This window comes from Stomoxys calcitrans, chromosome 5, assembly GCF_963082655.1.
Source record: "Stomoxys calcitrans chromosome 5, idStoCalc2.1, whole genome shotgun sequence".
NCBI classification, from domain to species: Eukaryota; Metazoa; Arthropoda; class Insecta; order Diptera; family Muscidae; genus Stomoxys; species Stomoxys calcitrans.
This window is the reverse complement of record NC_081556.1, coordinates 91,710,370-91,725,036: the sequence shown is the minus strand read 5'-3', so window position 1 is coordinate 91,725,036 and position 14,667 is coordinate 91,710,370. Positions and strand designations below refer to the sequence as shown.

The following is a 14,667-nucleotide window of genomic DNA, read 5'->3' as shown; positions in this document are numbered from 1 at the left end:
TAATATGGTTGAAAAGTCTTCTAACCAAAGACGAAATGCGTCCCATAGTGGTTGGTGTGTTGCTATCTCTGGCTTTCCTTTTCCATTTGCAGGGAAAATCTCCGATCATTGGGCTCGTCTCGAAAGATAAACAAACAAAAAAAATTTTATTCAAAATTTTTTTTGAATTAAAAAAAATTTTCTGCGGCAAGCCTCATTCGTTCGAACGCTATCGTGATGTTGGCTATCTGTTGAACGGATGGGCGAATATGGGTAAACTGATTTAACCCATTAATGGCGAATGGACAAAAGAATACCCAAGAATAGAACTGTCGTAGAAAAATTTTACCCCGAGTTAGGGAAGAGGCTAATGAAATTTGGATTGACATAAAGTGGACGAATGAAACTAGTAAAAAAATTCCCATTATATAAGGTCATAATTTGGCCCTTTCAAAAACTTCACCTGCGAGCAGCAAAGAGACGAATCTGTACCAAATTTCAGCTCAATATCACAATTTTTGAAGGCTGTAGAGTGATTACAACCGACAAACGGACAGACATCGGACATCGTTAAATCGCCTTAGAATTTTACGACGATCCGAAGTATATATACTTTGTTGGGTCGGAAATGCATACTTCGATGTATTGCAAACGGAATGTCTATATGAATATACCCCCTATCCCATGGTGATGGGTATAAAAATAATAATCTGAATAAAATTATCTCCAATTGATAAAATACGGTTTCAAACAAGGAATGGAGACAGTTTTTTCAATAATCCAATTCAAATGAAGGCCACCGTAACGCAGAGATTACCATGTCCGCCTGGCGAGAACATCATACAATTTTTTCAGCGGTGGCCATCCCCTCTTAATGCTGGCGAAATTTGTGAAAACTTCTTCCCAAAGAGGTTTCGCACTGCGGCCCGTCGTTCCGACTCGTTTAGTATAAAAAGGATGGCCCTTATCATCGATCTTAGACTTGAATCGGACATTACCCATTGATAAGTGAGAAGTTTTCCCTTGTTCCCGAAATGAATTTTCATGAGCATATTTGCAATTGCGAACGAAATTTAATAAAACCCTATACAAAAAGTCTTCCGAGCTGACTTCCTAAACTAAACTTGAGTGTTTTTTGTTTCTTTTCCGGCTGATTTGAACATTCTTTATATGGTGCATCATCAGTGACTCTGCGACCATGTATTATTTTATGTGGTAATCACACCAACTAAGCTGTGCTAAACATCGTACAATTTCCTTTAGCCCCAATTCTATCTATATTATATATCTAGCAATGACCCTAAATTCTACAATCCGATCTCATAATATCCAGAGTTTATGCCCTAGAAATGTGATCATCATTAAAAATTTTTATGGTATATAGAACCATTATCCCTGGGGATACTACAGTTATGACTTGGTTTATTCAATATATGCAAATATTTATTGTTATATAGGTATGTATATGTTCTGAGACAAACATACCCTGCAAACGTTTTTGATCGCCATAAAATCTTCCGCGAATCTTCTAGAAGAAGGTTACGATCGCGGACCAGCTCGTCTAAAAGTCGTAGACGTTTCCTTCGTCGTGAGGGGTTGGGTCATCAAGACGAACTGAAAGAGTGTTCCGCGAATCTTCCATATGAGTTGCTAAAGAGTGAGTTAGAAGAGTCTTAGAAGATTTTAGAATAGCGCAAGAATCGTGTGGACGAGTAACAAATGAGTGTTTTGGAAGATTGTTGCAACTCTTCTAGAAAAGTTGCGCATTATTCGCGTGGACGAGCAACAAGTAAGAGTTTTGGAATCTTTATTAAATATTGGTTGTTGTTGTTGCAGCAGTGTGATGTACACCGAGGCGACAGCCGAAGAAGAATTCCATCGGATCAATCCGGTACGTACAAACGGCTGCCATGGGATTGATTAAAGGTTGGTCTAAAAGGGTTTCGCGTTATTCGCTAAGAAGATCCAAAAACGCATATGGAGATTAGTTGTTCATCAAAAAAGTAACAACTGCGAAAAAACTCACGAAAAAATGGTTTGTATTACTCATCATATAAGTATCAATCATCATATAAGCCAATCAAAACAAAACATCGAATAACATAACTCAATACAAGTGCTAAACGCACCAGGCTTGAAAATAAAAACAATCGCTAAAAGGTAACTCAGGTGATTAATAAACAAATATTCTGGACGAGTATAACGCAATGGGTTGCGTAATAATCGTCGCGAAGAGTTGCTAAAACTTCCGCACACGCAATGGAAATCGTCCATTGATATCGTAGAAGAGTGTTTCACAAGTCATATGGATGATTATAACGGGTTGCTAAAACTTCCGCACATCCAAAGGATTGCCTAATGGTAATCCAGAAGAGTGTTTCACGAGTTATCCGGAAGATTATAACGCAATGGGTTGTAAGAGAATCGTTGCGGAGAGGTGTTAAAACTTTCACACACGCAATGAATTGTCTAACGATATCGTAGAAGAGTGTTTCGCGACTCATACGAAAGAAGATTGTTTTTTTCATCGCGGGGACGAATACTCTTCCAAAATTATGTTTGTAGGGAAACCAGTAGGGAAGGACAAAAGTCGGGCGGTGCCGACTGTATAATACCCTACAAGTACAATGTGGGAGCTATATCCAATTCTGAACCAATTTTGATGGATCTCGGCGAGCAAATAAGTTCAAACTGTAATAACTACGGTTGACAAATGACAAAATTAATTGCAAATTGCCCAAAATCTGGCAAACAAATATATGTATATAGTAGCTATATCTAATTCTAAACCGATTTCGAGCAAAATCATCAGATAATGTGGTAGTCGGGGAAAGCGTTGTGCAAAATTTTGGCAAGATTGGTCAAACAATGCGCTTGCAGTAGCTCTTGGGGTGAAAATCTATCGATATATTGTACATTTATGACAGGATATCTGAAACTGAGCCGATTTCCATAAAATTCACCAGTTATATCGAGAATTATAAGAAAATCCTTCCTGCAAAATTTCGAAAGAATCCATTTAAAACTGAGCACTTTCTTGCAATATTTCTCAAAATCGGACGAACATATATATGGAGCTTTACCTAAATCTGAACCGATTTCGAGCAAACTTTTCAGATACTGTGGCAGTCGTCGAGGAAAGCTTTGTACAGAATTTTGGGAAGGTGTGTCAAAAAATGCGTTTGCTCTATTAGTGAAAATCGCGCGATATATATATATATATATATATATATATATACATATGGGAGCTATATCTAAATCTGAACCGATTTCCTTGGAATTCACCAGTAATGTCGAGTGTCATAAAAAATCCTTCCTGCCAAATTTCGAGGGAATCGGTTCACAAATGACCATTTTATTGCATTATTACTGAAAATCGGGCGAACATATATATGGGAGCTATATCCAAATCTCAACCGATTTTTTTATACCCTCAACCATAGGATGGGTCTTGACTTCTTGAGCTTTTAGAAGGCGAAATTCTAATCCGATTTGACTGAAATTTTGCACATTCAACAACTGTGCGAAGTTTTGGTCCAAATCGGTCCATAACCTGATATAGCTGTCATATAAACCGATCTTGGGTCTCGACTTCTTGATCCTGTAGAGGGCGCAATTCTCATCCAATCTGACTGAAATTTTGCACATAGTGTTTTGATATCACTTCCAACAGCTGTACGAAGTATGGTTCACATCGGTACATAATCTGATATAGCTGCTACATAAACCGATCTTGGGTCTTGACTTCTTGAGCTTTTAGAAGGCGCAATTCCTATCCGATTTGGCTGTAATTTTGCACGTGGTGTTTTTTATAAGATTCGGCCCGGTCGAACTTAGCACACTCTTACTTGTTCCAATTTTAATAGGCTTTGTCTCTTGGCTGAAAAACATGCCTGTACCAAATTTTATTTTTTTTTTAATTTTAATACGATCGGATGAAAACTGCGACTTGTACTTTGTACACAAATTAACATGGACAGACGGACATAGCTTAATCGAAACAGAAAGTGATTCTGAGTCGATCGGTATACTTATCAATGGGTCTATCTTTCTTCCTTTTGGGTGTTACAAACACCCAGTATTGGTGTAGGGCATAAAAATGTTTGTGGGGTAAATAAATGTGTGTAGGGTAAATACGCGTATTTATACACATGGGTAAATTCCACTATTCACTATGTGTGTGAGAGAGGCACGGAAATGTTCTCATTGTGATCATTAGAACGCAATTTATTTTGCATATTTTAGTTGTTATTTTGCAAATATTTTATTAGCATGCTGCCTTTGCTTCTTTTATTTTTGTGTGTGTGTGTGTTTCTTTTTTTGCCAACGACCGGCTACAGCTGAGCTGAACATTTAAGTTTGTGTGCACTGAGTAGTGGCCGTTTTTGTTGTCTTTTCTTTATTTTTTTTTTAATTAAATTTTATAGCGACAAGACAAAAACGCGTTGTGATGGACGGAAAACTTAATTTATGTGTTTATATGCCATGGATAGTATTTTTTTATTATTATTATTTTTTAGGGGTTTCTATATAATTTTCAGAATTTCGACAGAGAGAATGCTTTGGCCATTGCAAGGTGTACCTGTATAGGAAAAAGTGGTACAAACACACATTTCTAAAAAATATATAGTGAAATAAATATAATAAACCTAGTGAAAGAATAGATTTGCCAAATAAATTTTCAAAAATCAGTTCTTAATGAAAAATATTTCTGTCCGATCATTTCCAAAATTTCATTAAAAAAGTCCAGTATTTGATATTCGAAGAAAAAGCTCCAGCAAAAAATTGATGTTCGTTTACTGTGTGAGCACCCCGGTAACTGGTTTTGTAGCGAGCTTGAGTAACCAGTGCTGGGGTCGTGTGATTGGATATGAATTGCTTGGGGCTATAAAATTTTTATACCTTATACCTTAATTTTTATACCCTACACCACCACTGTGGCACAGGGTATTATAACTTTAAGCATTTATTTGCAACGCTAAGAAGGAGAAGAGCTAGACCCATCGATAAGTATACCGATCTGCTTAGAATCATTTCCTGATTCGATTAAGCTATATCCGTCTGTCCAAGGTACATCTTACAGGTCGCATTTGTTGTCCGATTTTCACAAAATTTGCCATGTCTCTTCTTTGGTCCAAGAACGCTATTTTGAAAATAATTGGTTCAGATTTAGATATAGCTGCCATATATATTTTTCATCCGATTTGACCTATTAAGGCTGTAGAAGCCACAATTTTGGTCTGATCATTATAAAATTTGCCAAAAAGTGTTTTTTTTGACGCCTCAATATGTGTGTAAAATTTCATTAAAATCGGTTCAGATTTAGATATAGCTGCCTTATATATCTCTCATCCGATTTGACCTATTAAGACTGTAGAAGCCACAATTTTGGTCTGATCTTTACCAATTTTGGCATGAACTGGTTTTTGTGGCATTCCAGTTGTTTTTGTGACGTCCCAATATATGTGCAAAATTTCATCAGATTCGGATGAGATTTAGATATAGCTGCCATATATATCTTTCATTCGATTTGACCTATTAAGGCTGTAGAAGCCACAATTTTTGTCTGATCTTCAACAAATTCGACACGAATTGCTGTTTTTGACATCCCAATATATGTGCAATATTTCATCAGATTCGGATCAGATTTAGATATAGCTGCCATATATATCTTTCATCCGATTTGAAATATTAAGGCTGTAGAAACCACAATTTTGGTCTGATCTTTACCAAATTTGCCATGAATTGCTTTTTTTGACGTCCCAATATATGTGCAATATTTCATCAAAATCGGATCAGAATTAGATATAGCTTCCATATATATCTTCCATACAGATTTTGGTCCGATCTTTATACAATTTTGCATGATGTTTTTGTACCCTACACCACCACTGTGGTACAGGGTATTATAGATTTGTTCATTTGTTTGCAACGCTAAGGCGGAGATAAGTTAGACTAATAAGATTTTAGATTAATAAGTATACCGATCGACTCAGAATCACTTTCTGATTCGATTTAGCCATGTCCGTCTGTGAGTCCATGTATTATTGTAATCAAAGTGCAGGTCGTGTTTGTTGTCCAATCATCACAAAATTTTGCACGTATCACTTTTTTTGGCCCAAGGACGAACGCTATTGATTTTGAAAAAAATCGGTTCAGATTTACATATAGCTCCCATATATATGTATCGCCCGATTTGCACATAAATGGCCGTAGTAGCTAAAATTTTCAACCGATCTGCACAAAATTTGGCATAGATTTGGCATAGAATTTGTAAATTTTAACATATCTGCAAATTTCCATCCAAATCGGTTCAGATTTAGATATAGCTCCCATATATATGTATCGCCCGATTTGCACATAAATGGCCGTAGTAGCTAAAATTTTCAACCGATCTATACAAAATTTGGCATAGAATTTGTAGATTTTAACATATTTGCAAAGTTTCATCAAAATCGGTACAGATTTAGATATAGCTCCCATATATATGTATTGCCCGATTTGCACTTAAATGGCCCTAATAATTACAATTTTCTATCTATTCATTCTATCTGCACAAAATTGGGCACAGATTATTTTGCTACTGATCTTAACATATCTGCTAGATTTCATCGAAATCGCTTCAGATTTAGATATAGCTCCCATATATATGTATTGTCCGATTTGCACTTAAATGGCCCTAATAGATACAATTTTCAACCGATCTGCACAAAATATGGCATGGACTGTTTTATTAATGATTTTAACATATTTGCAAAATTTCATCGGAATCGGTTCAGATTTACATATAGCTCCCATATATATGTATCGCCCGATTTGCACTTAAATGGCCGTAGTAGCTAAAATTTTTAACCGTTCTACACAAAATTGGGCACGGATTGTTTTGTTACTGATCTTAACATATCTGCTAGATTTCATCGAAATCGCATCAGATTTAGATATAGCTCCCATATATATGTATCGCCCGATTTGCACTTAAATGGCCCTAATAGATACAATTTTCAACCGATCTGCACAAAATTTGGCGTGGACTGTTTTATTACTGATTTTAATATATCTGCAAAATTTCATCAGAATCGGTTCAGTTTTAGATATAGCTCCCATATATATGTATCGCCCGATTTTCACTTAAATGGTCCTAATAGATACAATTTTCAACCGATCTACACAAAATTGGGCACAGATTGTTTTGCAACTGATCTTAACATATCTGCTAGATTTCATCAAAATCGCTTCAGATTTGGATATAGCTCCAATATATATATATCGTCCGATTTACACGTATAAGGCTGTAAAAAACACAATTCGTAACCGATCTGCACAAAATTTGGCACGGATTGTTTTGTTACTCATCTCCACATATGAGCAAGATTTCATCAAAATCGGTTCAGATTTGGATGTAGCACCCATACACCCATTTATCGCCAGATTTGCACTTATATGGCTGTAGTAACAAAAATTTTCAAACGATCTGTTTAATAGTCGTTTCAGATTTAGATATAGCTCTCATATACATATATATTTATATATTGGCCGAATTTATTATTGGAGGGGAGGTGTAGGGTATTATATAGTCGGCCCCACCCGACTTTTGCCTCTCCTTACTGGTTATTCCTGAACTTCTCTGACAAATTGTCTTTTCTAAATTATCAAATTACTAAATTACTTTCAAAATCAACCATATAATTTCTCTATTCAAAATAGTTGTACTGTTCAGCCTATGTACAATGTCTGTTCAGCCAATTTTGTGCACTTTCATATCAAGTCTAACTGATTGCTGTTTTTGCACGATATTTGTTCTGCCGGTTTCTTTACCGGTTTGTGATCTTTTATTTTTGTTTTGCTTCGTTTATTTATTTATTGTGTCTTTATGTTATTATCATAAATTAACAAAGTTGAAGTGGACTTTCATTAACTGCTCAAATGTGTATTCATAGTTTTATTGCCGCGTGCGTGCACGGGTACCACATACCAGTTCGTCCGTCCGTCCGTCCATCCGTCCGTCCGTACCCAACACATTTTTAAATTTATTTGCTTTTCCAATTTGTAGGGGAGAGCAACAAACTTTTTTGCAGTTAAATATCTGTGAGGGTCAGTTATTTTTTTCTCTTCTTTTGTTTTGTTTGCAAATAGTCAAGTTCAGTAGTTTGGAGGATTTTGTACCATTGAAAAAGTTCTTAAATATGAACTTATAGATGAATTGAGGCAAACAATCTCTAAATAGGCTTTTAAATTGGAGATCTGTTAATAAAGAAGCGTTTATATTTTTTTAAATTTAACAAAACAAGTAAAAGCGTTGTAAGTTCGGCCGGACCGAATCATGGAAACCCACCACCATGGATACTCCTAAAATATGGGAGCTATATCTGGTTATAGACTGTATTGGACAGTACTATGCGCAGTTGTTGAGAGTCATAACAGAACACTAAACGCAAAATTTCAGCAAAATCGGATAAAAATTGAGGCTTGTAAGGGCTTAAAAAGTCCCAATCGGGAGATCGGTTTATATGGGAGCTATATCATGTTCTTGACCGATTTGAACCCTACTTTAAACGGTTGTTGAAAGTCATAACAAAACACCATGCACAAAATGTCAGCCAAATCAAATGAAAATTGAGGCTCCCAGGGGCTCAAGAAGTCAAATCGGGAAATCGGTTTATATGGGAGCTATATCAGATTCTTTACCGATTTAGACCGTACTCGGCACAGTTGTTGGAAGTCAAAACAGAATATTACATGCAAAATTTCAGTCAAATCGCAAAAAAATTGCGCCTTTCAGGGGCTCAAGAAGTCAAATCGGGAGATCGGTTTATTTCGGAGCTATATCAGGTTATGGACCGATTTGGACCGAACTTGTCACAGTTCTTGGAAGTCATAGCGGAAAAGTATGTGCAAAATTTCAGCCAAATCGGAAAAAATTGGGGCTTCCAGGCGCTCAAGAAGTCAAATCCAGGCGCTCAAGAAGAGATCGGTTTATATGAGAGCTATATCAGGTTCGTTACCGATTTGGACCGTACTTATCACAGTCATAACGGAACACCATATGCAAAATTTCAGTCTAATCGGAGAAAAATTGTGGCTTCCAGTGGCTCAAGAAGTCAAATCGGGAGATCGGTTTATGTGGGGGCTATATCAGGTTATAGACCGATTTGAACCGTACTTGGCACAATAATTGGAAGTCATAAGGGAACACTTTATGCAAAGTCTCAGCCAAATCGGTTAAAATTGTGGCTTTCTGGGGCTCAAGAAGTCAATCGGGAAATCGATTTATATGGGAGCTATATCCAAATCTAAACAGATATGGCCCATTTGCAATCCCCAATGACCTACATCAATATAAAGTATCTCTGCAAAATTTTAAGCAGCTAGCTTAACGCGTTCGACCACTATCGTGATTTCGACAGACGGACGGACGTACATAGATAGTTCAACTTAGAATGTCGCGACTATCAAGAATATGTATACTTTATGGGGTCCTAGATCAATATTTCGAGGTGTTACAAACGTAATGACTAGATTAGTATACCCCCTCCATATGGTGGTGGGTATAAAAAGCAACCAAAAACTCATTAAGGTCGACAGGACCGAACTTTGGATACCCACCATCTCGGGTATTTGTGTTAACCACCTTTCGTCATGTTCAGGTGAAAAGTGCCATCAATTTTATGAACTAATCGAAATACGTTCTGAATAAATACAATTCACTGTCCAAGATTGTAAAACAGAATATTGGCCTTTATGGCAGCTTTATCCAAATATAAATTGATCCGAAGCATATGTGGCACAGATGTGGAAAAGCCTAACATAGGTCACTATGCCAAATTTCAGCGAAATCGCCTTTTGTGGTCCCAAGGCCTTAAATCGGGATCTCGGTCTCTATGGCAGCAATATCCAAATATGGACTGATGGAGGACATATTGAACGTGGATGTCGGAGGGCCTAGCACAATTCACTGTGCCAAATTTGAGCAAAATCGTGTATTAAACTCTGCTTTTAGAGGCCCAAGGATTAAAATCGGGAGATCAGCCGAAGGGGAACATGTTGAACGTTGATGTCGAACACAACTCACTGTGTTAAGTTGTATCAAATCGGGTAATTAACGCTGCTTTAAGGAGTCCAAGGATTAAATCGGGAGATCGGTATATATAGCAGTTATATCCAAAAATAAACCGATTGGAACCATATACGGCACGGGTGTCGACCTAATATAGGTCATTATGCCAAATTTCAGCGAAATCGGATAATAAATGCGCCTTTTATGGTCTCAATGCCTTAAGTCGGGAGATCGGTCTATATGACAGCTATGTCCGAATAGGGAAAGATCGGGGCCATATAAAACGCAGATATCGAAGAACTTAACATAGCTCACTGTTCGAAATCGGGTAATAAATCCGCCTTTTATGTGTCCAACAACTTCAATCTGGAGATCGGTATATATGAAAGCTATATCCAAATATAGCGCAATCTTGGCCATACTCGGGGCGACCATCGAGTAGCCTAATACAAATGATTGTGCCAAATTCCAGCGAAATCGGATAGTAAATGCGCCTGTTGTGGACCCAAGACCTTAAACCGGGAGATAAGTATATATGGCAGATATATCCAAGTATAGACCAATGAGGGTCATATTGAACGCGAATGTCGAAGGGCCTAACACAGCTTTCTGTGCCAAATTTCAACGAAATTGTATAAAAAACGCTGATTTTATGGGCCCAAGGACTAAAACCAGGAGATAGGTACATATGGCAACCATATAGCACTGCTATGTCGAAAAGCTTAACAAAGCTGACTTTGTCAAATTTCATAGAAATCGGATAATAAATGCTCATTTTATGGACCCAAGTCCTTCAATCGGGAGATCGGCCCATTAGGCAGCTATAACCAAATTTCAGTGAAATCGGAAAATAAATGTGCCATTTGTGACCCAAACCTTATACCGGGAGATCGGTATATATGGCAGCTATATCTAATTATAGCCCTACCTTAGTCTTAATCGGTACGAATGTCGAGGAACCTAACGCAACACGTTGTGCCAATCTGAGCGAAGTCGGATAACAAATGTGCTTTTTATGGCTATACACAAATTTAGTCCGATCTTTACCATATTTGGTACGAGTGTCGAGAGGCCTCACGCAACGCATTGTGCCGAATTTCAGCGACATTGGGTAAAAATTGGGCTATTTATGGCCCCTAAACCTAAATCGGAAGATCGGTATATATATATATCCGAATATAGTCCGATCTAGACCAAATTTTACAGCAATGGGTAGGGGTCTACCAGAACACACTGTGTCAAATTTCAAATTTCAACTAAATCGGGTAATTAATGGATCTTTTATGGCCTCAATACCCTATATCGGGAGATCGGGCGGTCGGTCTATAGGGCAGCTACACCCAAATATAGTCCAATCTGAACCACACTTCACAGAAGTAGGTAGGGGTCTACCAGAACTCACTGTGCCAAATTTCATGGAAATCGGATGAAATATGACCAATTGATTGCCTCAAGACTTTAAGTCTAGAGATTGGTCTATATAGCGGCTATATATAACTAAAATCCGATTTATGAGATCAGAAGATCAGGTTTATATACAAAGAATACGAAATCATCAAAAATTGTTTGCAAAATGTTTTTATACCCAAGATAATTGCAAAATTATAAATACCCAGCTTTTGGGTATAACTGGGTAAATACCCGGGTATGTACCAAATTTCCCTTTTAGATATTTACCCATCGCCCATCTCTATTCAAAATGCTTTGCCTTCCGCTTCTTGTTGCGTTCAAACCGATTGGGAAGGTTTGAAAGATGGCATAAAACTTGAGTGCCAGAAGCCTTCATCAAGGAAGGATATTGAATCTCCGATGAAAGTGTCCAAATTTCTCTGGAGCTATAAGGACTTCTCTTAAGCTATAAAGACTTCTATTAGGCTAAAAGGACTTCTCTTGAACTTCAGTAGGACTTCAGTTTTTTGTCTTTTCCGTTTTTTTTGGAAATGCTTAAACCAACGAAAGATCAAAACAAATTCCTTGAATGCATTTCCGTTCCCAAATTTTCGGACATTCCGAATGCCATCAATCTGCTTGCGTAGATTTAATTCGACATCTAATCATAATTCCGAATATTTGTTTTGGTGTTTTTTTTTTTTTCTATAATTGAATTAGAATAACGACCCTCTTGAAAAGAATGTGGGGCAACGGCATCTGTCTATTTTTAATATCCATTCAAATCTGTTTGGAATAAAAATAGAGCAAAAGATGGAATTTCCATGTTGCAATATGCCTAGCTGGCTGGATGACTGGCTGGCTGGCTGGTTAGTTGGCTGCTGCCATGGATGTTTTTTTATTTTGGCCATATGAGCTCTGCAACAGAGAAAGCACTTGAGGTGTGGGAGAAGGAGGAGAAGAAGGAGCGATTGTTGGCTATTGTACCTTCCAATTTTTTACACTTTAGTCTTATATTAGCGGTGAATGAAGAAGAACGTGAACGTGTCTCAGATATCTTCCTTCAACGGGCGCGAAATTAGTGAGTGAAGGAAGACGTGCAAAATATAATACAAACCTTTTGGTTTATTTATAACTTGACAAAATTAACACTCAAACTACCTGGCTCTTGGTTGGTGGTTTGTGCTTTCGTTATCACATGAATACATAACAAAATGAAAGAGAATCGCTTATCACCTTTGTGAACCCTGGCCTCGCGTCATATACGCAATGGGAATTCTTTGCCCTGTTTTCTAACAATATTATACCCTACACCACTACTGTGGTACATGATATTATTATGTAGTGCATTGTAATGTCAAAAAGCGGAACTGACAGAGGCATTGTTAAGCATACCGATAGGCTTAGAATTATTTTCTGAATCAATTAGGCCATGTTCGTCTCTGTCTGTCCTTCTGTTCGTTTCTCCCTCTATCTGTGGGCAAATCTGCTCGATTTTTAGAAACTTTTAGTATTCCTCTATTTTTTGTCGAAGTACGACAGCTATTGATCTTACATAGATAGAATAGGTTAAGATTTAGATATATAAGAATGTAAAACCGACGTCAATCATGAAGAAGTTGGAGTTTCTAGGCATCAACTCTGCCGTAAGAAAGTTTATTAATAACTTACCTACTAAGAGATGCATTACGGCAGGCTTGGGATCTGTGGATTTAAAAAAATGGGTCAGCAGAGGAACTTCTCAAGGTGGTGTACTGTCTCCTCTACTTTGGAAGATAGCCATTAACAATATATTATTGCCTCTGGAAGAAAAAAGGGCATGAAAGTGGTCGCGTATGCTGATGACGTGGCTATTGCGGTTAGGGGAAAGTTTCCCAGCACTCTAAGAGATATACTTCAGAAAGCTCTTCGTTCAACATCAAAGTGGGCTACCGAAAGTGGTCTGGGTATAAATCCGTGGAAGACAGAAGTAGTTCTTTTCAGCAGGAGATAAAAGTTGCCTACAGTGGAACCTGTCTCCTTCGGTGGAGAGAATTTTCCATTTACAGAGAGAGCAAAATACCTGGGTGTTTCGCTGGACAGGAAATGGAATTGCAAATCCAACATTTTGGAAAGGGCAAGAAAAACAAATTTGAAATTTATACACCTGCAAGAAAGCCATTGGCAAAATTTGGGGGTTAAGACCGCGTGTCATGCATTGTCAGACCTATAATGCTATATGGTGTTGTGGTCTAGTGGACGGCGCTTCAAAAATCCACCTACTGCTCAATACTTAACCGGATCCAAAGGATGGCTTGCTTGTGCATCACAGCCGCACTGAGGACGACACCATCTGATGCACTGAATTTAAAGCTACATCCTATACCTCAGGACATTGTGGCTAGACAAATTGCTGCGACCGCTGCCGTGAGGTTAAGGGAGCTTTCTCTTTGATCATGTGGTGGCTACGGACACTGTGTTATCCTTGATACAATGCCTGATATCCCAGGCAGTGTGGATTACATCCTACCTGAGCTGCTTTTTGATAAAAATTACTGTACCACTATTCCTGATAGAATTGATGGAAACTACGATATCCCTGATAACAGAAGTTACATAGACTTCTATACGGAAGGTTCCAAACTTAACGACCAGGTGGGCTTTGGGTTGTACTCTAAAGATTTAGAACTGGTCATATCGAAAAGGTTACCCGACCATTGCAGTCTTTATCAAGCGGAGATCGTAGCAATTACGGAAGTGATGGAATGGCTAAAATATAATGTCATTACGACGATTGGCATCAAAATCTTCTCAGACAGCCAGGCAGCCATTAAATCCCTAGAGAAGGTATTTCTGAACACAAAAACCACCCTCGACTGTCGCAGATCTCTCAACAAGATGGTTGAACAGTTCAAAATTCACCTGTTCTGGGTGCAGGGCCACAGAGATATTCCAGGGAATTGTAAAGCGGACGAGCTTGTGAGACAATGAACTACCCTACATATTCCAGGGATAGTGGATATTTTGTATTATATAACAACCACAACTTTTCATATAGTGTCATGCGCTTTGGGTCGTTGTCTAGCTGGAACCAAAAGTTATCTCCAATTTCAAGTTGCTCAGCACTGGCTTTAAAATATTTTTACAGCAGTTTTGAACTATAGTTGACTCTATAAAAGTTAGGTTTCCAACACCTTTAGCAGACATGCACCTTCAATACCATGACGCCATCTCCTCCGTGTTTAATTGTGGGAACAAGGTTTTCT

The 14,667-nt window shown here is 37.8% G+C and overlaps 1 protein-coding gene across 2 annotated transcripts in view; it reads left to right on the top strand.

The window, feature by feature from the left end:
* Positions 1-14,667, top strand: part of LOC106085318 (PDZ domain-containing protein GIPC3) — a 92,023-nt gene that overhangs the window by 63,987 nt on the left and 13,369 nt on the right. The window contains exon 1 of one of the 2 annotated variants that reach the window (XM_013249525.2): positions 12,484-12,503. The exons of the other annotated variant lie outside the window; for it this stretch is intronic. The gene's annotated coding sequence lies outside the window, so the exon portion shown is untranslated. Of the gene's footprint in view, positions 1-12,483; positions 12,504-14,667 lie in introns of those variants that run through there. 2 annotated transcript variants of the gene reach the window in all.